Source organism: Nyctereutes procyonoides, unplaced genomic scaffold, assembly GCF_905146905.1.
Source record: "Nyctereutes procyonoides isolate TBG_1078 unplaced genomic scaffold, NYPRO_anot_genome, whole genome shotgun sequence".
Taxonomy (NCBI): domain Eukaryota; kingdom Metazoa; phylum Chordata; class Mammalia; order Carnivora; family Canidae; genus Nyctereutes; species Nyctereutes procyonoides.
In genome coordinates, this window is record NW_026575132.1 from 5469348 (window position 1) to 5494212 (window position 24865).

The 24865-nt window shown below is 42.8% G+C and overlaps 1 protein-coding gene across 6 annotated transcripts in view; it reads left to right on the forward strand.

Moving 5' to 3' along the window:
* The window catches only part of SLC39A10 (solute carrier family 39 member 10), a 138872-nt gene that overhangs the window by 62391 nt on the left and 51616 nt on the right, over nt 1-24865 (forward strand). Inside the window, exon 2 of one of the 6 annotated variants that reach the window (XM_055345502.1) lies at nt 18228-18301. The exons of 3 other annotated variants lie outside the window; for them this stretch is intronic. The gene's annotated coding sequence lies outside the window, so the exon portion shown is untranslated. Of the gene's footprint in view, nt 1-8819; nt 8994-9517; nt 10380-18227; nt 18302-24865 lie in introns of those variants that run through there. 2 more of the 6 variants (XM_055345500.1, XM_055345501.1) reach the window with 2 other exon arrangements.

The following is a 24865-nucleotide window of genomic DNA, read 5'->3' on the forward strand; positions in this document are numbered from 1 at the left end:
GTTGTAGCACTGGGCCCCTGTGAAGAAGGAGGTGATCCATATATCTGGAAATAGGAGGATGTTGAAAATCAAGGGGATCCCTGAGGGGCTCAGCAGTTTAGCACCACCTTTGGCTCAGGGAGCGATCCTGGAGACCTGGGATCGAGTCCCACGTTGGGCTCCCCGCATGGAGCCTGCTTCTCCCTCTGCCTCTCTCTCTCTCTGTGTCTCTCATGAATAAATAAATAGAATCTTAAAAAAAAAAAAGAAAGAAAGAAAAGAAATCTGATGTAAGGAGCAGACTCCCTGATCTCCTTGATATGAGTGTGTGTATTTAAGAGAGTTAAATCCTGGCCTTCCTTTTTGAAAGTCAATAGCAGAAATCTAAAATTGATGAAATAGCAGGGTAAGTATATCATTTTAAAACATGGACATAATTCCCTGTAGAAAAGCTGAAATAATGGAAGGTTTTGTTCCGGGAGGTAAATTCTGGAGTTGGAGATATACTGCTGTTTCTGTTCTAATTTTTTTTAATTGTAGTTAAATATATATAATAAAAAATATCATTTTAGTCATTTTTTTAAAGTCTGACACTCAGACAAAAAGGTTTTATTGACTTGTATTTATGAGTAGATGAAGGAGAGCCCATTAAAAAATTCTACTTTTTTCTTTTTAGCATCTAAGATATTGCAAAATAAAATCGAATGGGTTTAATCAATATGGTGGGTTTTGTTGGGGTAAAATATACACAAAATTTACCATTTTAACACTTCAGGTGCATTAAGTACATTCACAGTGTGTATAGCCATCAACACTATCCATTTCCAGAATTTTTTCATCATCCCAAATGGAAACTGTACGCATTATGCCTTAATTCCCCATTCTCTTCCTTGCCTTCTTCTCCCACCCACCACGTGGTAACCTCTGTTCTGGTACTTTCTGCTTTGATGAATGTGCCTGTTCTAGGTATCTCATACCAGTGGAATCATAAAATATTTGTTTTTGTGTCTGACTCCACTTAGCATAATGTTTTCAGGATTCATTTGTATTATAGCATGCCATTTCTTTTTGAAATTTAAAGCTAATGTTAAGGTATTGCTCTCATAAAAATAGAAAGTAAAACAAACAAAACCCTGCAAAGTAGTGCTCAGTTTTTAGGTATTGAACTCGAAGCTGACCGATCAGGCTTTAAGAAGGGTGTTTCAAGGCCACAGCTAGGAAGTTAACAGAGCGGGGGTCCAGTTTCATTTTCTCTCCTTGACCCTTATCAGAGCTCTTTGTTTAATCCACGATTGCTTCACACGTGGATTATTGCTGTAGCAGCTTCCCAGTGTATTCATTTTCTATTTCTATTGTAACACGTTACTTCAAACTTGGTGGTTTAGAACAAGTTCATTATTTTACAGTTCTGTAGGTCGGAGGTCAGACATGGTCTCACTGGGCCGCACTCCTTCTGGAGGGACCCATCTCCCTGCCTTTTCCAGCTTCTGGAGGCCACCCACATTCCTTAGCTTTTGGCTTTCTTTCTCCAGCAACATTGCATCACTCTGACTGAGCTTCCACGGTCACATCACCCTCTGATTTTCCTGTTTCTACTTTTGTGATTAAATTGAGCCTGCCTGGGATCCCCAGGTGGCTCAGTGGTTTAGCGCTGCCTTCGGCTCAGGGCATGATCCTGGGGACCCGGGATCGAGTCTCACGTCCGGCTCCCTGCATGGAGTCTGTTTCTCCTCTGCCTGTGTCTCTGCCTCTCTCTATCTCTCATGAATAAATACATAAAATCTTAAAAAAAAATCTGGGCCTAATTTGGGATCCTCTCCCCTCAAGGTCAGCTAACTGACAACCTAATTCTATCCCCAGTCTCTGCTTTCCTTTGCCATGTAAACTAACATTCACGGGTTCCCGAGATCAGAATGTGGTGGGTATCACTTGTAGGGGGTGTGGGAGGCCTTCTTCTGCCTACCAAGCCGATCCTATTGCCTACTTCCCTCTTGCCTGTGATCTTGACACTTGCTTAAGATCCTTGGGCAGCTCTTACAGCCTCCAGGGCAGCGTTCAGACTCTCTGTATGGCACACAAAGCCCTGCCTTACTGGTCCTGTCTCCTCTCTTCCAATCTCCCGTGTCAAAAACACACGTCAACACCCTGGGTTTCAGTTCCCCAATTGAGAACCATACTTGTACTCATTTCACCCATCTGCCTGCATTGCTCTGCCCCCTGCCCTTTAATCGGCTCTGTCTTACTCATCCTTAAGTCAGACCTTGCATATCACTTCCTTTTTGAGGCATGTTTGCTTTGATTGTCATAGCAACCCAGATCTCTCTCTCTCTCCTCCCCCCAATATAGCACTTTCCATACTGTACTGAAATTGCCTCCTTTTATTATCTCCTTGACTGGATTGTAAGCTACTGAAGGGCAAGAATCCTATTTTGTTCGCCCTCATTTCCCAGCTACTTAATGAGACTAGCTGGCATCATAAAAAGAACACAAACTTTTGCTTGAAGATATTTCCAACCCTTAATTAACACTTGTCTCTCTTTCCAAGGGAGACTTGCAGAGGATAGAGGTAAATCTAAGGGCTGGAGTGAAGTGATGGTTTAATCCCCTAAGTGAATTTCACTTTAAATTTGCTGGGATATATTTGCCTGCACCTGACCAAGTCTTCCTTGATGAGCACGTTAATAGCTCGCTTTAACATGACTGATCAAACTTGTTAACATACACTTGATTCTGCTTAATTTTTAATATAACTCTACTGGTATAAATAAATACTTGAACAACTACATCAAATCACCATAAAGAGGGGAAAGCTTTCAACTAAATGTATAACCAGATTGGCTAATTAACTTTCTAATTTAAGACACTGTGGAATAAACATCTCCCTTGGAATTGATTCAAGCCAGTCAAGCTGAAAGATAAAGCAAAAAAGAACAAATGTTCACATTACAAGTATCTTAAAATGTTTTTATGCTATTCTCTATTCTCTATTCCATTTAAAATTTCCATTGACCTGCAACATTTACAGACTGAAAAGTCACCAGTTTATGGTTCTACAGATTTCTAAAAAAAATTATCAATCTTTACAGAGAAACTAATATAGGTATCCTCACAAAAATTGGGATAGACTTGATATAAGGAGGGAAGGTACTGCAAGGGTTAAGGCTGTAGTCTCCAGATCAGACTGTCTGGACTGGGGTCCTAGGTCTGCCCCATGCTGTGTAACTGCCTCAACTTTCTTCATCTGCGAAATGGGCATAATGATATTTACCTTGCAGGGCTGTACAGGGATAAGTTATATTTAACTCATTTAAACCACCTGACACATTTTAAACTATGCATCTTCCCATATTTAGGGTGGGAAGAAACACTGTGAAACCTAATTGCCTAGAGAAAGCAACTGTCACGGTAATTGGAATGAAACCTGAGTTGATGAAATCATTGGAAGCTGTAGGTGAGATCATCTATGGGGAAGCAAGCCAAGCATAGTAGGTTCTTAATTATTGGCTACCGCCAGAATCATTCCCCCAAAAACATTGGGGAATATCTAGAGCTTCTCTAAAGATGTGAAATGGTTAGAAGAGTGGGTCCATGGCATTCTGTGAAAAATGCAAAAGTGGCTTATTCCAGTAAAAATAAAATATAATTTGGACTTTACTTAGAAACAGCACAAGAAAAATTTAGAAATCCCTAAAAGCTACTCTGTTTTGACAATTCATTTATTACCTTCTATGATGTTTAGAATTCTGCTGTATTCTTGCTGTCAAATTTTTAATAAATAAAGGTAAGCAATGTTTGTTACACTAAACCTAGTGTATCTTGATTTTTAAAAGATATATTGATTGTTTTCATAAGTGTCATTTGTGAGACGGGTCTCATTAATTGGAATCTCTAGGCAAGGTTTGAAACCTCTCATGTGATGACATTTTAAGTGAATTTAAAAAATGAGTTTATTAATTTTAACTGGTTAAGCAAATGAACCTGCTTTAAAAAATATTCACATGGAGGAGCGGCTCGCCTAGGAGGCTCAGTCCGTTAAGCATCTGACTTTGGCTTTAGGTTATGATCTCAAGGTTCTGGGATGGAGCAAGTTGGGCTCCCATGCTCAGCTGCTTCTCTCTCTCTTCCCTCTCCTTCTGCTCTTCCCCCTTGTTCTCTTTCTCTCTCTAATAAATAAATGAAATCTTTGAAAAATCTACATGGTCACTTACTGCTAATGCATTTCCATGTTGATAGTTTTCCTTAAATTGAAGTGTGACCATTCACAAATCCTCTTTGAGTTTACAATATTCATGTGTGGATTGCTTACATTGCCTTTTTTTTTTTTTTTTTTTTTTATTCCTTTGGACTAGGACTCAAGGTTTGGAAAGTTGATTTTTTTTTCCTGTGCTTCCAGCATTGTAAAAGATCCAGAACGTCTGCCTGTTGGCATCTAGGCCCCCAGGCTTGGTACAAGGGACAGCTTACCAAGCCTGCTCGTTTTCTTCATCTTAGTATTCTGTGAGTGAACGAGGCTGGCTAGAAGCAAGATTGAGAAGTTGGCAATTTGTCTAGTTTTCCTTTTGTCCCACACTACTTTGAACCACATTACCCTTAGGAAACTGGATAATCATGTTTCCTCCCTTCTTCCTTCAGAAAAGGCATGAAAAAAAATACACTCTCTCAGCAGTATAAATAAGTAGTAAAATAGTGGTAACTTCCCTCAGGTCAAAGTCCCTTTGGTTTCAGGTTCCAGTAATAAAGTTCTAAATGTGAAATTCCAGGGATGGGTGACCCCGGGCAAGAAGTCTTCTTGGTACCATCATGTGGGCAAATGTATGGTCTGACTGTTATCCTGGCTCCGGCTGTGAGCTTCTTCCTTTCATTCATTCTTCTGAGTGGGTATTCCTATTTCCCCTGGGTTAGGTCTCGTTCCTATTTTTGAAAGGACTTGCCATGGCAAATCAGAAGCTTGAAGCCTCTCCATATTGTCCTTCTTCCTGTCTAATGTTGATGAAAGTCCTTGTGTTGGCACCGCAATGAACCAGAACTGAGGGATTTGCCTAGTCTAATGTTGGCAGCAACTAGGCCAATGATATAAAAGTTCACTTTTCTACTGGGGGTGGGGAGTTGTTTGAACTGTTGTTTTAATTGTTTCATTTCTCCAATCTATTTTAGTTTGTGCAGTTAGCCTGAAACTCATTTTATTGCAGAGGCCTACAAACTCAAAATGGTCTCACCTGACAGGCACATGGGTCACATTTGTCTTTCTCCAGGGTGGGATCAGTTGCTCTCTCCTTGCCTTTGAGTACCCTCCTCCAAGTGCTGGGCCCTGTAGAAGAGGATGGTCGTGTCAGTTAGATGAGTCCTGCTCGTTAGAAACGACTACAAGGGCAGCTGCACTGCTCTAATGAGAGCTTCCATGCAAACTCTCAACAGTCTATTTATCCTAATTTTAGGAATGGCGAATCTTTAGATGGGATGGCGGAGCCGTAATTGCTCACAGGATCAGGAAAAGACCGCCCCATACGTCCCATGTCCCATCCTGATCCTGGGCTTGACCTGTTAGATGTCACACAGTGCTACGGGTCTTAAAGAACACCATGAGGTGTGCCTTTTACATTTCTCTGGCTTCAGATCTGGGGCAGGGCTGGGGGGAGAGCTTGGGAGGGGGGGGGGCTCGATTTCCAGGCTGGAATACATAGTCTCCAAAAGTGAGTAGACAATTGTTAATTTTGAGGCCTTGGTTTAGAATATATTCCTGACATCTTTTTTCAATTCGTTAACACCTTTTCCTGCTACTTTGTACCCCCCCCCACCTCAGTGCTATATATCCACATAATTTAGTCTTTCTTGTTCTCTTTCCTCTAGGCATGACCTTGTCTGAACCATACTTTTTTTGGCCATGTAAAAATCAGAATTAATTAATTATTTGAGACAGAGCTGGTTGTGGGGGGCAGAGGGAGAGGGAGAAGCAGACTCATCCCCGAGCAGGGAGCCTGACCTCAGGCTCAATCCCAGGACCCTGAGATCATGACCTGAGCCAGAGGTAGATGCCTCACGGACCGAGCCACCCAGGCCTGTACTCCTAATTAAAAGTTCTTAACTTTGTTGTGAACGGTGACTTTTCTCCTCTACTTGAGGGAAACCACGTTTATGACACAGACTTCCTTTAGTCACAACTAAAAATTGAGGTAGGAATTGTGGTTACTTTCCAATATTTATTGTAGCTGGTTCTTTTCTAATCCTCTGAGGAGCAAAAAAGGCCACTGGATTTATTATATCATCCCTCACAAAGGTAGGTTGGTCATGCTTAAAATTTTATATATGTGAAATAAAATTGTGATCAGTGCAGTGTGAATAAGCAAAATTAATGAAAGGAAACCATTTACAAATAATTCAGTAGTACTCTCTCTTGCCGCCCCCCCCCCCCCTCGGCGTTTTGCAAATCGTCTGTACTGTTTTTAGAGTTCGGGTGAGCTTCTTTATGAATCCAATGAAGTGGATAGGAAAAGAAAATGACTAAACCTTTAGAAAATTCTATGATTCTGGGTGGCTCAGTTGGTTACGTGTTCGACTCTTGATTTTGGCTCAGGTCATGATCTCAGGTTCATGAGATCAAGACCTGCTTTGGGCTCTGCATGGTGAAGCCTGCTTGGGATTCCGTCTCCCCCTCTCCCCTCACCCCTTTCTCTCTCGCACAGGTACACTGTCTTGCTCTTTCTTAAATAGAAAAGAAAATTTCATAATTCTAACATACTAGAAATTCCTTACTCTGACACATTCCTTGTACATAAAATGGGCAAAAATAATACATTATGGTGATATTTTTGCAGCACTCGCCATTGTTTAACTCAGCAGGTGATTTTGAGTAAGGCTTCAAGTCATTTGCTGAGATTCCTTTTCCCGGTGGGAAAAGTAATATACTAGTTTGCAGCTCATTTACCATATGTAGTAATTTTAATCTAAGCCTTGCCCTAATCAGAGGGCATATGCTTGATCATACATGAATGTTATGGGTAAGTGTATAGAAGTGAGAGGAGACGTGGCCTATTTTCAAGTAGGTTTACCCTATAGTTTTATGCAAGGATGACATTTAAAGCAGTTGGTTAAAGCGAGGGCACCAACTGATGAGAATGCAAGTCTTCGGTAACACGTGGGTCCTATCACTTTCCTGCTTAGCCAGGCATTAACCTGGGAGGTCTGGAGAATCCTGAAAGGGCTGATACAGGGGTAGGGTCTTGAGGAACTGGACTCAAAGCTGCAGCTGTTGACTAGCTTGTATGGAAGTATCTGAATATGTGATGAATCGGTTCACCTGCACTTGTGTGAAAAAGCATTGTGGGTAGCGTAACATGTAAGTAATCTAAGTACTGTATCTTACTGACATTTAGGAGAAAGATTTGCATATATAGTAAAGGTGGTGATAATAATGTGGTCAATAAAGTAATTTTAGGCCTTAAAACATAAGGGTAATTTGGAAGCTTTTAGTGCTTTGTACCTAAAAGATGCACCCTATCGATTTTATGAAATCCAAGGACTTAGGTCAACTTTTATGGGACCCAAGGAGTGTAGAATGACTTTAGACCACTTCCCTTGACTTACCCATGAATCTGAGGACCGTGGTCATTGTCTCCCAGTCAGTGACGATCGTGGGGATCAGACTTGCCCTCTCCCTACACCTCAGCTCTCTCTACCTACAGCTATGGAACCTGGCAGTAGTGGGGGAAGGAGGAGGGCCCATGGACAGAGCTTCCCAGACGAGAAAAAAGGAATATGAGAAGCTCAGTGTCTTGACCGTCCATAGGCATTTATTGAGCGCCTAAAAGCTGTTGTTTGGAGAGATGATAAACCAAGACCCAGTCTTGCTTCCCAAAGATAAGCAGGCCGAAGAGCCGGACATGCGGCCTTACTAACTGGGGTTGGATCCCAGATCTCCTCCCTATGTGTTCTGTGATCTGAAGCCAGTTCTTTAACTTCCTGTGCCTCAGTTTCCCGGGGGGGGGGGGTTAGCCACCTCCAGCTCACTGCGCTGTTAGCAAGCGCACGTACACGCGAGACCCCTCGGAGGCACCTGACGCTCCGTGAAGCTCGTGGGTCCCGGGGCTGTGCCCTCCGCTGCCCCCCCCCCCCCCGAACTCCGTCCATTAGAAGTGGGGATGCAGGGCCGGGCGGCAGCGGCTCGGTGCACAGAGGCCTCCCGGGGGAGGAGCTAAGCGCGGGGGGGGGGGGCAGGTGTGCAGAGCCACCTGGTTAGGAATGCACGGGTCGCTCAGCGCCGGGGGAACAGGGGGAGGCGGGGCGGGTGCAGGTGCGGGGTGCGCCGGGGGCCGGCCGGGCTCCATCCGGAGGCTCAGCCGCTGGGTGTTATGAAAGGGTCGGTGAATGGGGCGGGAGGAGGCGGTGGGGACACGTGCGCAGGTTGCCAGCGTGTCGGGAGTCGCCCTGGGCGCGCGCCGGGCTCTCCGGACTCGGCTTCCCGGGCTGGCGGGGCTTGCACGGAAGCCCTTGCAGCTCGCGCCCGGTGCCGGGCCCGAACGGGCCGAGAGGGTCCCCGGACCGAGGGGAGGGGCCGCGCCGCTGGCGGCGCGGGGCTCCCGCAGCGCGCGCACCTCGCAGTCGGCCGGGGGCGGGGGCGAGCGGAGAGCGCGGCGCGCGCATGCGCCGGGGGCCGCCCCCCACCGCGGCCTTTCTTGGAACAAAACTCACGCGGAGCCGGGGCGTTGCGCCGTTTGCGTAGGCTGGCGCGGGCGGCGGCGCGGCGCGTGCGCTCGGGCGAGGCGCGGCGGCCCCTGCGCAGCTCGCGTAGCCCGAGGCGGGGGCCGGCGGGGGCGTGTACGCCCGCAGCGTAGCGCCCGGCGGCCCGGGTGCGGCTGCGCGGGGGCCCGCGGGGGCCGGTACGCCGGCGGCGTAGCGCAGGGCCTGGCGCGCGGGCCTCGGCGGCGCACTTGGCGCAGGCGGCCTTGGTGAATAGGCGGCTCGGTGCAGCCGGGCTGGTACCGAGCGGAGAGGAGATGCACACGGCACTCGAGTGCGAGGTGACTATAAAACCCCGATTTGTTTACGTTCCCTCCCCCAGAACCGGGCCCGTGCGCGGCCGAGGCTGCGAGCCCGGGGCGGCGGCGGCGGCGGCGGCGGCGGGGTTGGGGTGGGGGTCGGGCCCGGGCTCGGCGGCGGCGGCGGCGGGCGGAGCGCGCGGGGGGCTGCGCGGGGGGCGCCGCGGGCCTGGGCGGCCGCAGCCTTGATCCGCGCGGGGGCCGCCGCCTCGCCGACCGCAGCGGAGCGGGCTGGGGGGGCGTGGGGGTGGAGGTGCGGGGAGACCCCGGGGGACCCCGCCCGACCTCCCCGGCCCGCGGTGCGGGGGGCGCCGGCCCCGGGAGCCTAACGGACGGGCCGCCAGGGCTGCGAGCGGGAGGCCGCGTGGACCTCTGCTCCCCGGCCGCGGGGCTGGGGCGGGGTGACCCGGGGCGGGGGGGGGGGCGGCTTTGTTCCTCGGGGCCCTGCGGCCCAGGCGGCGCGCGTCTGGCGGGGGAGGGGGGCTCGCCGTCCTGGGGTGGTCCTCCGCATCCCGGGGTACCCCTGCCGTCCTGGGGTTGGTCCTCGCCATCCTGGGGGAGTCCCTGCCGTCCTGGGGTCTCCCCACCATCCTGGGGGGTCCCTACCGTCTTGGGGTCTCCCCCTTGCTGTGCCGGGAGGGGTCCCTGCCGTCCCTGGGTCCCCCTGCTCTCTCAGGGTCCTCCCCCCCGCCGTCCTGGGGGTGGTCCTCCCCATCCTGGGGGATCCCCCGCCGTTCTGGGGTGGTCTCCGCCGTCCTGCCGCCCTCCTGGGCTGCCCCCCGCTATCCTAGGGTCCCCCCGCTGTTCTGGGGGTGGTCCTCCCCATGCTGGGGGGTCCCCGCCGTCCTGGGGGTGGTGGTCTCCATCCTGGGGGATCCACCGCGGTCCCGGGGTCCCCCTTGCCATCTTGGAGTTCCCCCCGCCATCCTGGGGCTGGTCCTTGCCGTCCTTGGAGGGCCGTCCCGGGGTCCCCCCCCGCCATCCTGGGGTGTGCCCCGCTATCCTAGGGTCCCCCCGCCGTCCTGGGGGTGGTGCTCCCCACCCTGGGGTGGTCCCCGCGGTCCTTCCCGGGCTGGTGGGGGGCTGGTGGGGAGCTGCCCCGTGGCCCCAGGCCCGGGTACCAGCCGCAGCCGCAGCCTCCTCGGCCTCCAGCCCCTGTTCTAAGTGGCGCAGAGTGACATTAAAGCACATACTTTTTTTTTTAAAGTAGGCCACGTTGTTGTTTCTGTTTTCTTTTCCCTTGACTCTCACTTAAGGTATCGCTCGCTGCCGGGAAAACTCTGGTTTTGTCTGCAAGTTGGAGCAAAACTAACCCGTGACAGGTTTCCTGAGGAGCAGCCAACCCCGGGGAGGCTGGAGCTGTAGAATGTAGGTCGTGGCAGGGCAGCGGAAACGCTCGTTTAAGTCAAGACTTCTGTGTTTTAGGACTTCCTGCCCTACGTGTTTTGGTGGCTTTGTGCGTCGGGCACTGGCTGCAGACTTTGGGGGCCGGTACCAGGCAACCCCCGGCCCTACACCCGAGTACTCTGGGGGGAGAGCACACGGGACCTGACAAGTGGTGTGAAGACAGGATGTACCCGGGGGGGGGGGGGGGGGTCAGAAGACTGAGGAGGTGGAGGTGGAATAGGCAGGAATACAGCCAGGTACGCTGAAATCAAAAAAGGAGATGAATAACCCGCGCTTTAGCAGAGCATTATTAAGTATCGAGTGCTTTCTGGGGTAAATGCCTAATTTCAAACTGGTGAGGACCAAATGGTCTTCAAGGGATTTAATTTGTATTATTTCTTCCGATAAAAGTGTTAGATGCTACTGCACATCACCGTGGTTTTGCCTACATTCGGAACTGAAAGAACAGTTTTCAGAGAGGAGAATGTGTTTTCTTTTTTTTAAGTCCAGATTCGAAAACCTGCAGTTTTATACACACACAGGCTGTGGTTAAGAATGCTGGCGCAGGGATGACATAGGGGCTACTTCAAGATAAGTGGTCAGGGAGGACCTTTCTCAGGGTTGACACGAATAGTACGTTGCGTGATAAGCTGGACTTGTTCTTCCCGTTGCCGGTTGATGTTCTCCAGCTAAAAGCCAACAGAGCCTCCCTTCTTCTAGCGCCTGATTTTGAAGTACTTTCGGGAGGCCTGGGGTATGGTACACGAGTATTAACTCTGGGGATGGGTTTTTCGGTTTTTCACTGCTTTATGGAGAATGTAGATATAGGCGTTAGCAGCAAGGGATGTTACAGTTAGGGTATAACTAAAGAGAATTTACCTTGTTCTCCAACCTCTTTCACATACTGGAAAGAACTTCGGGTTTTGCGGTGAGACTTAGAGTTCAAAACTATGACCCGTTATTAACTAGTTTGGTTACTTTGAGCAAGTTGCTTTACCTTAACCTTACCTGAACTTGTGCTAAAAAAGTCTTCTTCGTGGCTTTGCTGCGATCTTTATTACTTATTTATTTTTTTTAAATTTTATTTATTCATGAGACACACAGAAGGAGGGACACACGGAGAGGGAGAAGCAGGCTCCATGCAGGGGGCCCGATGTGGGACTCGATCCCGGGACTCCAGGATCGTGCCCTGGGCCCAAGGCAGCCGCTTAGCCGCTGAGCCACCCTGGGGATCCCCATACTGTGATCTTTATAAATGACATAATGAAACAAAGGGCTGCAGAAAATCTTAGTTCATTTTACCTTCTTTTGATGTTTCAGTTTCTCATCAGGGGTTGAAGGAGTACTTTCTGTCTTTAACTCTGATAACTTGAGGTTTGACGGTCTCTACTGGGCCGTTGCCGGAGATACGGAGATACAGTTATCCTATTTGGTACTGTTCTGTTACATGTAGTAATCCGTAGAATTTTTTTCTGCCTCATTTTTTAACTTAAAATTCTTTTTTTTTTTTAATTTTTTTTAAATTTTTATTTATTTATGATAGTCACACAGTGAGAGAGAGAGAGAGGCAGAGACACAGGCAGAGGGAGAAGCAGGTTCCATGCACCAGGAGCCTGACGTGGGATTCGATCCCGGGTCTCCAGGATCGCGCCCTGAGCCAAAGGCAAGCGCCAAACCGCTGCGCCACCCAGGGATCCCTTAACTTAAAATTCTATGTGTACATCTTGCTTTCCCCGTCTAAATCCTTGAGGCAGCACATACTCCCCAACTTTTTGTCACACAGTGCTCATGACGTTATTCAGTGGATGTGCAAAGTTTGCCTGTCAACCTTCTAAATGAAGTTTAACAGAACTTAAATGTAGCATTAAGCCAAAGAAATACTTGGGATAAAAATGTCAGTCCTTGTCTCTGTGGTGCTCACCTCAATGGAAATGCCATGGATGTTGCTTTTATCGAAAGGACAGTATTTTTTTTAATCAAAAGGACACAAGGGGCGGGCGCCTGGTCGGCTCAGTTTGTTGAGTGTCTGACTCTTGGTTTTGTCTCAGGTCATGATCTTGGGGTGATGAGAGTAGAGCCCCAAATAGGGCCCTGAGCTTAGCTGGGAGTGTGCTTGAGTTTCTCTGCAGCTGCCCCTCCTCTCCAACATACTCTCAATCAATCAATCAATCAGTTCATCTTAAACATGGTAGTGGTGTTTTCCAAACAGATTCACAATATACAAGAGAAACTACACAGTAGAACATGGAAAGAAGTGTTGGGGATCAAAGCAGAAAGCTATCCTTTTTCCTTTATACTAAGTTTTATAACCCTATAAAGTTGTCTTTCATTATAATGTAATTTTCATTAAAAATATACCAACCTTGGCCTAAAGTTTACCTGTTAGAGGAATGCCCAGGCCGTCCCAGCGGCTCGATGCTGCCCCCTAGTGTTTGATTTCCCTTGAAGTTTTCTTGAGCTTCGCTTTTCCTTCACCTTCATCTTTTCCTGAAACAAAATCTATTTAAATTAGAATTAGATTCTGTAGTGCTAAATTATATCTAGACTACTTTGGGGTTTCCTCCAACTCGTTAGTTGACTAATAAGATGGATGTAGTAATTTTGAATTGGTTAACTTTGGTTGCTCTTAGCTTCTGGAGTTTTCCAAGTGACTTTTGGGTGGAGATAGGACAGTAAAAGGCCAAGTTGCCCTGAAAGAGTATATGGGATTTTTCAAAACAGGAGGAAAGGTATATGTTAGAGAATTTAACAGGATTTCCTGTTAAAAATATGTAGTCCTATAAACTCAGGTTTCACATTAGACCAGTTATCAATATGCTGAACTATCTTTTTCTTTTTCATGAATTTTGTAAGTTCTGTGAGTTGGCCGTGCAAAATGTGTTCACTAGGTATGAAGGCGATTTACGACTCAAATTGTGAAGTCTTAAATAACAATAGCATTGAACTTATTTCCAAATGTTGAAGAGACCACACAATGTTGTTAAAACAACACATTGATTTATTCTATGATATATAGTAGTGTCAAATTTTATTTTTCTGTTATCAGAACATAAGATTTGATTGCTAGATATAGGGATTGGATATTTAATAGATTTTTAATACTTGATTTTTCATGTTAAAAGTTATCAGAATGGGGTGCTGGTGGGTGGCCGTGGTTACAGATTTTAAGTAAAGGATAAAATCTAAAATCTTACTCAAATAGTATTTAAATTGTTTTCACTGAGAGTTAGTGGTAGATGATCTTATAATTACCTAATTTTATAATTGTGTTGTATAATTATATTGCAAATATTTTACTGCTGAAATAGAGGGAGATATGAGGATAACACTTTTGCTGCCATTAACATTTCTAACTGCCATGTTTACACTTAATAATATGTACCCTACTTTTGGGGATCATCTTCTCCATTCAGAAAAGTGGTTTTGGGGGATTAGAAGAGTGAATCAGAATGTTGTAAGAAGTATATTTGTCTTACCAATATAGTAAGATTATGTCATAGGGCCAGCAATAAGAATTACTATGAACTATGTATGAAAGTTATTTTTAGTCCTAGAGTGATTATCTTAAGACTCATCAGTCACTGATCACTTCAGTTTTTAGATTTATTTTCATTCATATAGAAGTTAGAAAGTATAAATGGTCTTCAGTTGTAGTAACAAAATCACAAAGGTATGCATCCCATTGTCCTGTTAAACAAACCCATATCCGTGTCCTCACTCAAGCTTTTTTTCTGAATTCACTTTATATATTTTGTGAGTTTCTGAATTTTAAAATCCTGGTTTCCCCTACAGTTGTCTGCTGAATTTGTAATTGTAAAAAAATATGTAAATTAAGCCAAGGGTCAGCAAGCTATGGACAGTGCACCAAATCAGCCTGCTTTTGTAAATTAAATATTGGAAAACAGCCTCTTTATCCACTTAAGTATTGTATATGGCTGCTTTTGTGCCACGACAGCAGAATTGTGTAGTTGGCCTTAGAGTCTGCACGGCCCACAAAACCTAAAATAGTAACTGGATTTTTAAAGTCTTCCAACCCCTGCATCCCGTTCTTAATGTTTTATAACTATTTGATATGTTGCTAGTATTTAAAATAGTTAAGTTTTCTTAGAACCTATATGAGTTAAAAACTAGTAGAAAAACATTGAAATAGAAATTTGTGGGTAATAATGTGAGTTCTCAGGTTTTTTTTTAACCTAAGTAATATAGATGCTTTTTGTTTCTTCCTCTTTCCATTTTCCCTCTATGGGAGGATTAGCACCTTTATTGTGTTTGGCGCTGGGTTATGAAGCCCGTGGCCTTCAACCTTGGGTTACTAACGCCTCAGTCTGTCAACTGTTGATACTTACGGAGCATCTTTTACAGTTTACTTTCTCTACTTTAAAAGGTGGTGGTGTCTTCCTTGTACCTCCTTCAGAGCAGAAAATGTTTCATGTTTATTTTTATGCCTTCTCCCCTGCCCCCCTCCCCTTCCTTTCCCTCCTCTTTCTTCTCTCATCATAAAGAACTTCGGATTGCATGTTTACAGGCCTGTGAACAGCTGTTTTGTACCTCTCAGAACACCTCTGCTTAGAATGAATTATTACTCTATTCTGATTATAGGGGAAGAAATATTCATGCTGTTATGGAGGAACATAGCCTCTAGATGAAGGGGGGTATGAACGATTGATTTTATATGCCTTATCAAGATAAATAGGATAATATGTTATTACATTATAAAACAATGAAATCAGTAAAATGATATATTAGTAATACATCCTATCTAACTCTAATGTTCATTATACGGTTTTTTTAAAAGATTTTATTTATTCATGAGAGACTCAGAGGCAGAGACCTAGGCAGAGGGAGAAGCAGGCTCCATCCAGGGAGCCCGACACGGGACTCCATCCCGGGGCTCCAGGATCAGACCCTGGACTGAAGAAAGCAGGGGCTAAACCCCTGAGCCACTCGGGGATCCCCTACTATATGATCATATATAAACTTGGATTATATAACAAAATAGAGAAAAGTTAGGTATTACATAGTCTATATTATATATTATAAAGCAGTGAGATCATGTTTTCCATTCCAATGTATCTTTTTTAGTCCAGACTTCATCACTTGTTAAATGTTTGGAACACACTTTTTAAGATTTTAAGTTAGTATACTCTAGTTTTTTTCAAATAGAGCGAATAATTTGATGTACTTAGCCAGTGTAAACAGCAAGTTTATCTCCAAGAAAGTAACCATGCCGATTTAATAAAATGAGGAAGGAAATCAGAAAGGTATGTTCAAATAAAATCACTGATTTTAGGCAAAAAGTGCTCTTTAAATTCACTGTAAGGGGCAGCCGGGGTGGCTCAGCGGTTTAGCACCACCTTCGGCCCAGGGTGTAATCCTGGAGACCCTGGATCGTGTCCCATGTTGGGCTCCCTGCATGGAGCCTGCTTCTCCCTCTGCCTGTGTCTCTGCCTCTCTCTGTGTGTCTCCCATGAATAAATAAATATTTAAAAATAATAAATTCATTGTAAATATTATATGTAATTTAATTTATAACTTATAAAACAAACAGTACAGCTTTTCCTATGAAGATTTTTGCCTGACTACAAGTACTTGAGAATGTATCGGAGTCATGTTAATTTAATTTTTTTTTTTTTTTTAAAGAAGAAAATAGTATTGGGAGCAATAAGTTCTTAAATTTAGAAACCATAGAAGAAATTGCAAAAAAAATCCTATGTTTAATTACATGTATATGAAAACCTCTGTACATACATGAAAGGGAAAATAATATAATCAAAATAAAAACTGCACAGAACTGAAGGTGTTTTTTGCAGAAAATATGACAAAGTCGTTATATAAAAGCTCACCTATGTTGGTAAGAATATTGAGGGAAAATAATAATGATAAACATCTAAATAAAGATAAGGTAAAATCTTTATTACAAAATTAATAGTACCAGGTACTGAAGAGGATGCTATGATCATACTGCTGGTGGCAGCATAATCAAACTTAATTTCCTTAGAAACCAATTTGAAAGTATGTAAGAAGACCTGAAAAGCGTTAACATTTTTTTTGTAGTCTTTTCCTACATCTCGAAATTATCCAAGCAAGTAACCAAAAATAGCACAAATTGAAATTAAAGTGATTGCATATTGTGATTAAAACTCTATACAAATATTTGTGAAAATCTTGAAACTGTAAGTAACTCACTTTCTTCCACATGTGACAAAATGTGATTTTGTTTAACAAAAAGGTTAAGATTTATAATTGCTGGCTTTTATTTTTAGTTTTTTCTTTTTCCCCAGTGAGTTAATTGCAACTTGGTTTATTTAAGCCTGTTTTTAGTTTTTTTCAATCAGAGTTGTACGTGAATATAAAGGATTAAATAGTTCCATGGAGGTTTTTTTTTGTGATTTTTTTTTTTAGTTCTATAAAGTTTTTAGGGAAAAGGAAAAATCAGTCCTCCTGGTCTTCCTTCTTTCATGTTTTTCTACCTAGAGAGACAGGAACTCCTTTAGTTTCATTAGTTGATTATTTTGCTCTTCACTGCCATGTCTTCAGTATATTCATTATTGCTTATTGATTTTCAAATTAAGTCATTATTTGTTCAATGAAAGATGAAGATTTACCATTTTTCCTCCTCTCAACAAATCTCCCACTTTCTGTACCCTTGTTTTTCAGTACAATTATTGTGTAATTTTGGTTTAGAACAGTATGTAGTGTTCTGTTTTTGTGACTAAATGTTACAATATACAGCTATTATAGTAAAACTATTTTTTTCTTTCCTGCACAACTTTTTTTCTGGCATTAATGCTTAACTTTTCCCTTTTATTTTTCTATGTGCATATATATCACAGAATCTCAGCTCTGTGTATCTGAATGTAGCTCTGTAAGAAAGGGAAATGTGCCCTAAAAAAGACCGTTTATGGAATAATTTATAGTTTTTTTTTAAGATTTTATTTATTTAGGGATCCCTGGGTGGCGCAGCAGTTTGGCACCTGCCTTTGGCCCGGGGCGCGATCCTGGAGACCCGGGATCGAATCCCACGTCGGGCTCCCGGTGCATGGGGCCTGCTTCTCCCTCTGCCTATGTCTCTGCCTCTCTCTCTCTCTCTGTGACTATCATAACTAAATAAAAATTAAAAAAAAAAAGATTTTATTTATTTATTCATGAGAGACACAGAGAGGCAGAGACACAGGCAGAGGGAGAAGCAGGCTTCTTGCAGAGAGCCTGACACAGGACTCGATCCCCAGACCCGGGTGAAGGCAGACACTCAACTACTGAGCCACCCAGGCATCCCTAATTTATAGTTTTCTTATATGTTGGACATTGTTAAACTTAATAATGAAGATGATTGCTAATTGGTAATGACATTGGTAGGTTGCTATAAAAAATTTTTTTTAAAGATTTTATTTATTTATTCATGAGAAACACAGAGAGGCAGAGACATAAAGGGAGAAGCAGGCTCTCTGCCAGGAGCCTGATGGTGGGACTCGATCCTAGGACCCCAGGATCACAACCTGAGCCAAAGGCAGACTCTCAACCACTGAGCCATCCAGGTGCCCCACTACTGAAAATTAAGTAGGTTTGGCATTTGAATTACATTTTTGTAAGATTTTGTTAAGTGACAGAGCTGAATCATCACTTTGTTCAACAATTAAGAGGACCTTGATGGCTTAAAATACTGTAAGGACACCTAAAATTAATCACACAGAAAGCTGCTACGATGGGGAAGATGTAGCTTGTGTTGTCATCATCATCAAAAAATGTTATAAATGCTGTAAAAATGTTTTTAAAATGTTATAAAAAGATTACCCTGGACATTCTTTGATTTTTTTTTTTTTTTCTCCCCAGTCCTCATGGAAAGGAATTATATTAACTGGCAGTGCTTCTGAATGACAAGCTGGTGCAAAATCAGGGACACAAAGGTTAGAGTCATGATGAATGGACTGATAAAAATTTGAGCGTGGCAGTAACTATTCTTAACGTCAGCTGCCAGTGGTGATGAGTCAGTCAAGCATGTGTGCCTAATTCAAGTCCTAAGATTAACACTACTAAGTCCTCTTCATGATGCATCTTATGTAGGTTTAAATGCATTTGGTATAAAAGAGGTTGAAGTCTATTTACAGGGTAGCCTAAAGTCATAAACATTGTAGTAGTTTCAAAAGGCATCACAGTATTTTGTGACTAAGATGAGCCATTACACTTACTAATGTCAAATGTTCTGTGTGTTCACAAGTAGCAGAACGGACACAGGAATATAGGTGGCTTTCAACAGTATGGTTCCAGGCTCCCCATAACAAAAACTTGAGAAATAGAGACTTGAGTTAGTTGTTTTGATATGCAAAGAGAAAGTGTAGGCTTTGCACATGAAAGTTTAAAATACAATAAAGATGATTTGATATGCCGATGCTTGATTTGGTACACTTGAATCTAGGCTCAGATGTTTTCATTCTCTCCTGTTAAAGTTAGTGAAACAGGCTTCACTGAATTCCACCCAAGCTCACTTAGAGCATGCATCTAACTTTTTGTATGTATGAATCTCAGTGGAAATATGAAGAGTTTGTTTGAATGGTGCTTGCTTGTTGGGAACTGCTGCATTGGCATTCCAAACTAAAACTATGACATTCGTAAATTAGGTATCTGGTCAAGTCAGGTAATGAAAAAAAGCAAACCTTGAAGCTATATGAAGATTCTGCTGTTCTGCTGAGAACTCATTACTGAAATAATTTTATGCCATGAAAAGGTTTTTTTTTCTCTTATGCCTTGAAAAGTTTTATAATGTCAGTGAAACTAGTATGTTGTGATGATTCTTTCCTACTTCTCAAATACTAGTGAATTGGGTACCTTTTGGAATCTAGAATTGGTCTTGGTTGTACTAATGCTGAATGTGCATTTTTTAATATTCTTGCTAACACTTTTTCAGAGGAATCAAAACAAAGAGACTGCCCCCCCCCCCAATTATATATACTTTTTGGAAGTTAAGTGAAAGATACATAGAACCATATCTAATAGTAGTAATACCTTAGGGTGATATACTTGCTTTACAGAGCGGCTTTATGTACATTAGTTCAACTGATGGATAAATGTAGGTGCTATGCACCTGCTTTGTAGATTGGGAACAGTGACAGACCTGGGATGAATTAGAGACCAAGGTTTCTGATCCCTGGTTCTTTATTATGTACAAAATACTGTATTCAGCAGGTGTGTCAGAAATTGGGTTTAAAATGGGCCCTAGGGGATCCCTGGGTGGCTCAGCGGTTTATCACCTGCCTTTGACCCAGGGCGCGATCCTGGGGTCCTGGGATCGAGTCCCACATTGGGCTCCTGGCATGGAGCCTGCTTCTCCCTCTGCCTGTGTCTCTGCGCCCCCCACCCCATGTCTGTCGTGAATAAATAAAATCTTTAAAAATAAATAAATAAATAGGTCCTAGGGGACGCCTGGGTTCCTCAGACAGTTAAGCGGCTGCCTTTGGCTCAGGTCATGACCCAGAGGTGCTGGATTGAGCCCTGTGTAGGGCAAGGAATCTGCTTCTCCCTCTGCCTCACCCCCCACCCCCCCCCCCCCCCCCCGCCTCATGGGCTCTCTCTCTCTGAAATAAATAAATCTTTAAAAAAATAAAATGGATCCTGGTTCTATTGCTATTAATAACTTGCGCTTAAATAGCATATAACATTGTAATAAGTAAAATGGAAAAACGTTTAAAGCTTTTTCCACTTCAAAAAAAATACTTGTTATTTTACATGATTGTCATAATTACTGTGAAATAGAACAGGGATTAATATCCCCACGTTACAAGTGGTAATAAGACTTAAAGGAGGTTAAGTGATATGCACAGCAACTCCTAGTGAGTGAGTTGCAGAGCCAGATCTTTGAGGTCTTGGGTTCCTAGAATAGTGTTTTGTCCGCATGCAAACAGTCTCATCCTGTGTGTACTGCTGATGAATTACGTAGGGAAACTAAATTGGTATCTGACTACCAATATAGGGAAAGATTAATGAAGTCATTCAGTGGTGTAAATGCCAGTTTATGTGGTTCAGGACATGATATAGAACCAATTTCTACCATGTTTAAAGAAGTCCTATAATGAAACCTTTTTAAAAAATGAAGTTCTTTATGAAATTGGGATACTGTGTACATTTATTAAATGAATTTTCACATTAAGTGTACTTAAAGCATGACATATAATCTAGATTACATCTTTTAGTGTTTTTTTTTTTTTTCTTTTGATTTTGCTCTCCTTTGTTGGCCTTCAGAATACCAGTCTGGAGCATTGAAATGCTTAGTTTTAAAACCTTGCTTAGTGGGGCACCAGGGTGGCTCAGTGAGCTCAGGTCATGATCTCTCGGGGTCCTGGGATTAAGCCCTCCATCCAGCTCCCTGCTCAGCAGAATCTGCTTCTCTCTCCCTCTGACCCTCCGACCCTCCTCCTCACTTGTGTTTTCCCTCTATCTCAAATAAATAAAATCTTAAAAAAAAAAAACAACCTTGCTACGTAGTTGATAGTATCTTTCCTATGATTATTTGTGTGTGTGTGTGTGTGTGTGTGTGTATATGTGTGTGTATGAATGAGAGAACGGAGATAAAAGCTACTGACCTTTCATTTGATTTTCATTTTCCTTTTAAAAAATACTCTCTAGTTGAAGTCTTTTTTTCTTTAAGTCAAATGTTGAATAGATTATACACAGGATATGCTAATGACCCTCCCTGTAACATCAACCTGTTGTTGGAAATAGAATTATTTTAGTGTCTATTAGTTACTTTTTTATGTTAATCATTTTGTTGATTCATTTATTGATCATCGTATTGAGTTTTTTAATATTAACTAAGTAATAGGGGACAGTTTGTTTTCCCTTTAGTAGTGTACTTTGGATATTAGTACATCAGTAATTACATTAGTAACTATCTCACAGTGTTCTGGTTTTATGATATATAGATATGCTGGTGTCGTAGAAAGAGTCTTAGACATTCAAGTCAGGGGACTGCCACAACTTGAGGTATCACCTTAATCATGTATACCTTCTCTGGGTCTTAGATTTCTACTTATAAAATAAGAGTGTTTACCTGGTATACTTAAATATTTTTTTATCTTAAACTTTCTGTGGTTCTGTCTATATGAAGTAACTATCTTCTTTAGATAAAATATAGAAAGATTTTGTAATGTTAGCAATTAGTGTATATTTCAGTTCTTGATATAGGTGTCTAATTTTATTTAAAAATTTAAAAAATTGTAATTTGGCACTTTATGCAGGAAAAATTACCATAGGAAGCCTACAATTAAAGATGTTTATTTATCTTTTAAAGTTTTTATTTATTTGTTCATAAGAGACACACACACAGAGAGAGGCAGAGACACAGGCAGAGGGAGAAGCAGGCTCCATGCAGGGAGCCTGACGTAGGACCCAATCCCGGGTCTCCAGGATCACGTCCTGGGCTGAAGGCAGCACTAAACCACTGAGCCACCCAGGCTGCCCATTAAAGATGTTTATAAGCCTTTATAAAAGAACTTGGTATGGAGATTATCAACTCTGCTTCTGTTTCTTTTAAGTGTAATCATATAGTTAATAAGCAAGATCCTTTGGTTACCAATAATAACTTTTTTCTTTCTGGTTAAGACATGGATTTTCTATTATAATATTTTTAAGTGCATATGAAAACTGGTGAAATTAGATCTGTAGTTATATGGGTTATCAGTTTCTTGCTTTTGAAAATGTACTGTTATTATTTAAACATCATTGGGAAAATTGGGTAAAAATTACATGGAAACTGAACTGTTTTTACAACATATCTTAAATTATTATTTTTTAAAGATTTTATTTATTCATGAGGGACAGACAGAGACACAGGCAGAGGGAGAAGCAGGCTCCATGCAGGGAGCCTGATGTGGGACATGATCCCAGGTCTCCAGGATCACACCCTGGGCTGAAGGTGGCACTAAACCGCTGAGCCACCTGGGCTGCCCTTAAATTATTTTTTTAATTTTTAAGAAATATTTAAATTTTTTTAGAGAGAGTGTGAGTGGCGGTGAGGTGTGGAGGAAGGCAGGGGGAGAGGGGAGAGAGAATCCCAAACAGGTTCCACACTCTGAGCAGAGCCTGGCACAGAGCTGGATCTTATGACCATGAGATCATGACCTGCGCCCAAACCAGTAACCAACCCACTGAGCTACCCAGGTGCCCCATATCTTAAATTATTTTAAAATAAAAAGTTAAATACATTTGTCTTTGGAGATGGTTAAATATAGGTCTGTTTGTAGAAGGTACATATTGCTGATTTTACTAATTGAAAGTTGAAATATCTATATACTATATATATATTTTTTTAATTTTATTTTTAATCTCTGTACCCAACCTGGGGCTTGAACTCACAACCCCCAGATCAAGAGTTGCGTGTTCCACCAACCTAGCCAGCTGGGCACCCCTGAAATATCATTCTTCAAGGATTAAAAATTATTTTGTCTGGGGATGCCTGAGTGGCTCAGTCTCTTAAGCATCTGACTCTTGATTTCAGCTCAGGTAATGATCTCAGGGTCATAAGATCAAGCCCCATGTTGGGCTTAGTGCTCAGTGTGGGGTCTTCGTGAGATTTTTTCCTCTCCCTCTTCTCCCTCTGCCTCTCCCCCCCACTCTCAACCCCAAGAATCCTCTTTGTGCTATGGTTAGAATAGGACCCTTAACTTCATGGAATGCTCGAGAAACTCAAGTTGTGGTTGAGGCTGTATTTCCCAATATCCTTGTAGCTGATTGAGGCCATGTGACTAAGTTCTTGCTATTGGAATGTGAGAAGCGATGCATGCAATGTCTGCTTCAAAGAAATTTCTGTACCTGGATTTCGATTCTTTGTTTTACAGCTGATTGGGATAGCACCCATGTAAGGCTGATGTATCTCTTACTGAGGCAGAGCTATTCCCAGACCTAGAGCAGTCATCTTGGACTGTTTGAGAGAGAGAAATAAACTTGATTGTTTAAGCCACTGCGCTTTTGCAAGAGATCTTTGCAGTAGCCGCTTAGTCCACTCTGACTAATGCATACTTCATCCAAATGACTCTCAAGCACATTTGTATGGAAGTTCCGAACTGAAGTTGCAAAGTTTATGAATGATTTACTTAGAAAACATTTAACATATGTTTAAAATTATACCTATGATGTCACTCATGTATTTGCATTCCTGCAGTACTCTTGGATATGAATAAATAGAGGAATCAAGATATTTAGAATTCTTGGAATAATCTGAGTGCTTTACGTTTAAAACATGACAAATGACCATTTAAATCTCCTATAGACCACTCACAGTTTTTTGTGTTTCATGTGAAGTTGGTAACCAAAGGGTTAATGAGACCAACAAGCACACTGCAGACCCTTTTTGTTTCTTTTGTTTGCCTTTAAATATCCCTGATTCTCCTCCTTGGGGAGGCAGATTTGAGGCTTGCTCTCCTTGTTTGCCTCTTGAATAAACCCTCTCCTTGCTGCATACTTGATGTCTCAGCGATTGGCTTTGCTGCATGTCTGGCATACAAACTTGGGTTCAGTTATGTATTTGGTGAGCCAACCAGGAGTTCTTTGCCTGTGGTTTGTTGGCCCTCAGGCAGTAATGGGAGTCTAGGGCTGCCTAGGATCTGTGTCCTAGGGACCATCCCCAGAGCCCTATTTCTACAGGGTACCATCGACTTTCGGTGCTTAATTTAACTCTTGTGGCAAGGAACCTGTTTTTGGTTTGGACAGGTGTCTCTTGGTAAGTGCTTAATGTGCCATGCTCAGCCTGTGAGCTTATTTCTTCCATTTGGTTTGGTTCTCTTAGATTTCTTTCTCCCATTTGATTACCTCTGAATGGGGGGTATGGGTTCTCTTAGCCTTCTTGTTTAAGGAAAGGCTGATTGGAAGTCATTTGGTTCAGTTGGTGAGGCCTCAACTTTCAGGGAGGAACCAGTGCTCACGGAGGTATGACGGACTTCATTTGGTTTAATTGTTGCTGCAGCTTTTGGTATCTTTGGACAAAACTGGCTATGTTCTAATTGGGAAATGACAGTATGATTGCCACATGCAGGCCTTTGAGCTGTATTCTCCAAAATTGGGCAATGTTTAGTTATGAATCCATGAAAAGGAAAAAAAAATCCTCTGTTTTTGTAACACTGCTTGGCCACAATATTTATTAGACCTCAGAGAAAAGTGATAAACAGATCCATAAATTATAATACTATCTTGCAATGAGACTTATTTTTTTAAGTAGTCTCTAAACCCAATGTGGAGATCCAACTCACAACCCTGAGATTAAGGGTAGGCATACTCTACAAGGGAGCCACCTAGGCACCCCTAGGTTTTATAAAAGGGCTTTTAATGAGGATTTTGTTTGTATCTTATTTATGTATTTGTGTATCTACAAAAGTTAATGTGAGGTTATTTTTATCCCTCCAGATGGTTTTAATTAATTTGTAAAAGAGCTATGGTTAGATGATTCTTAGGCAAGTGCTTCTAAGAATTGGGCATTCTAAAAC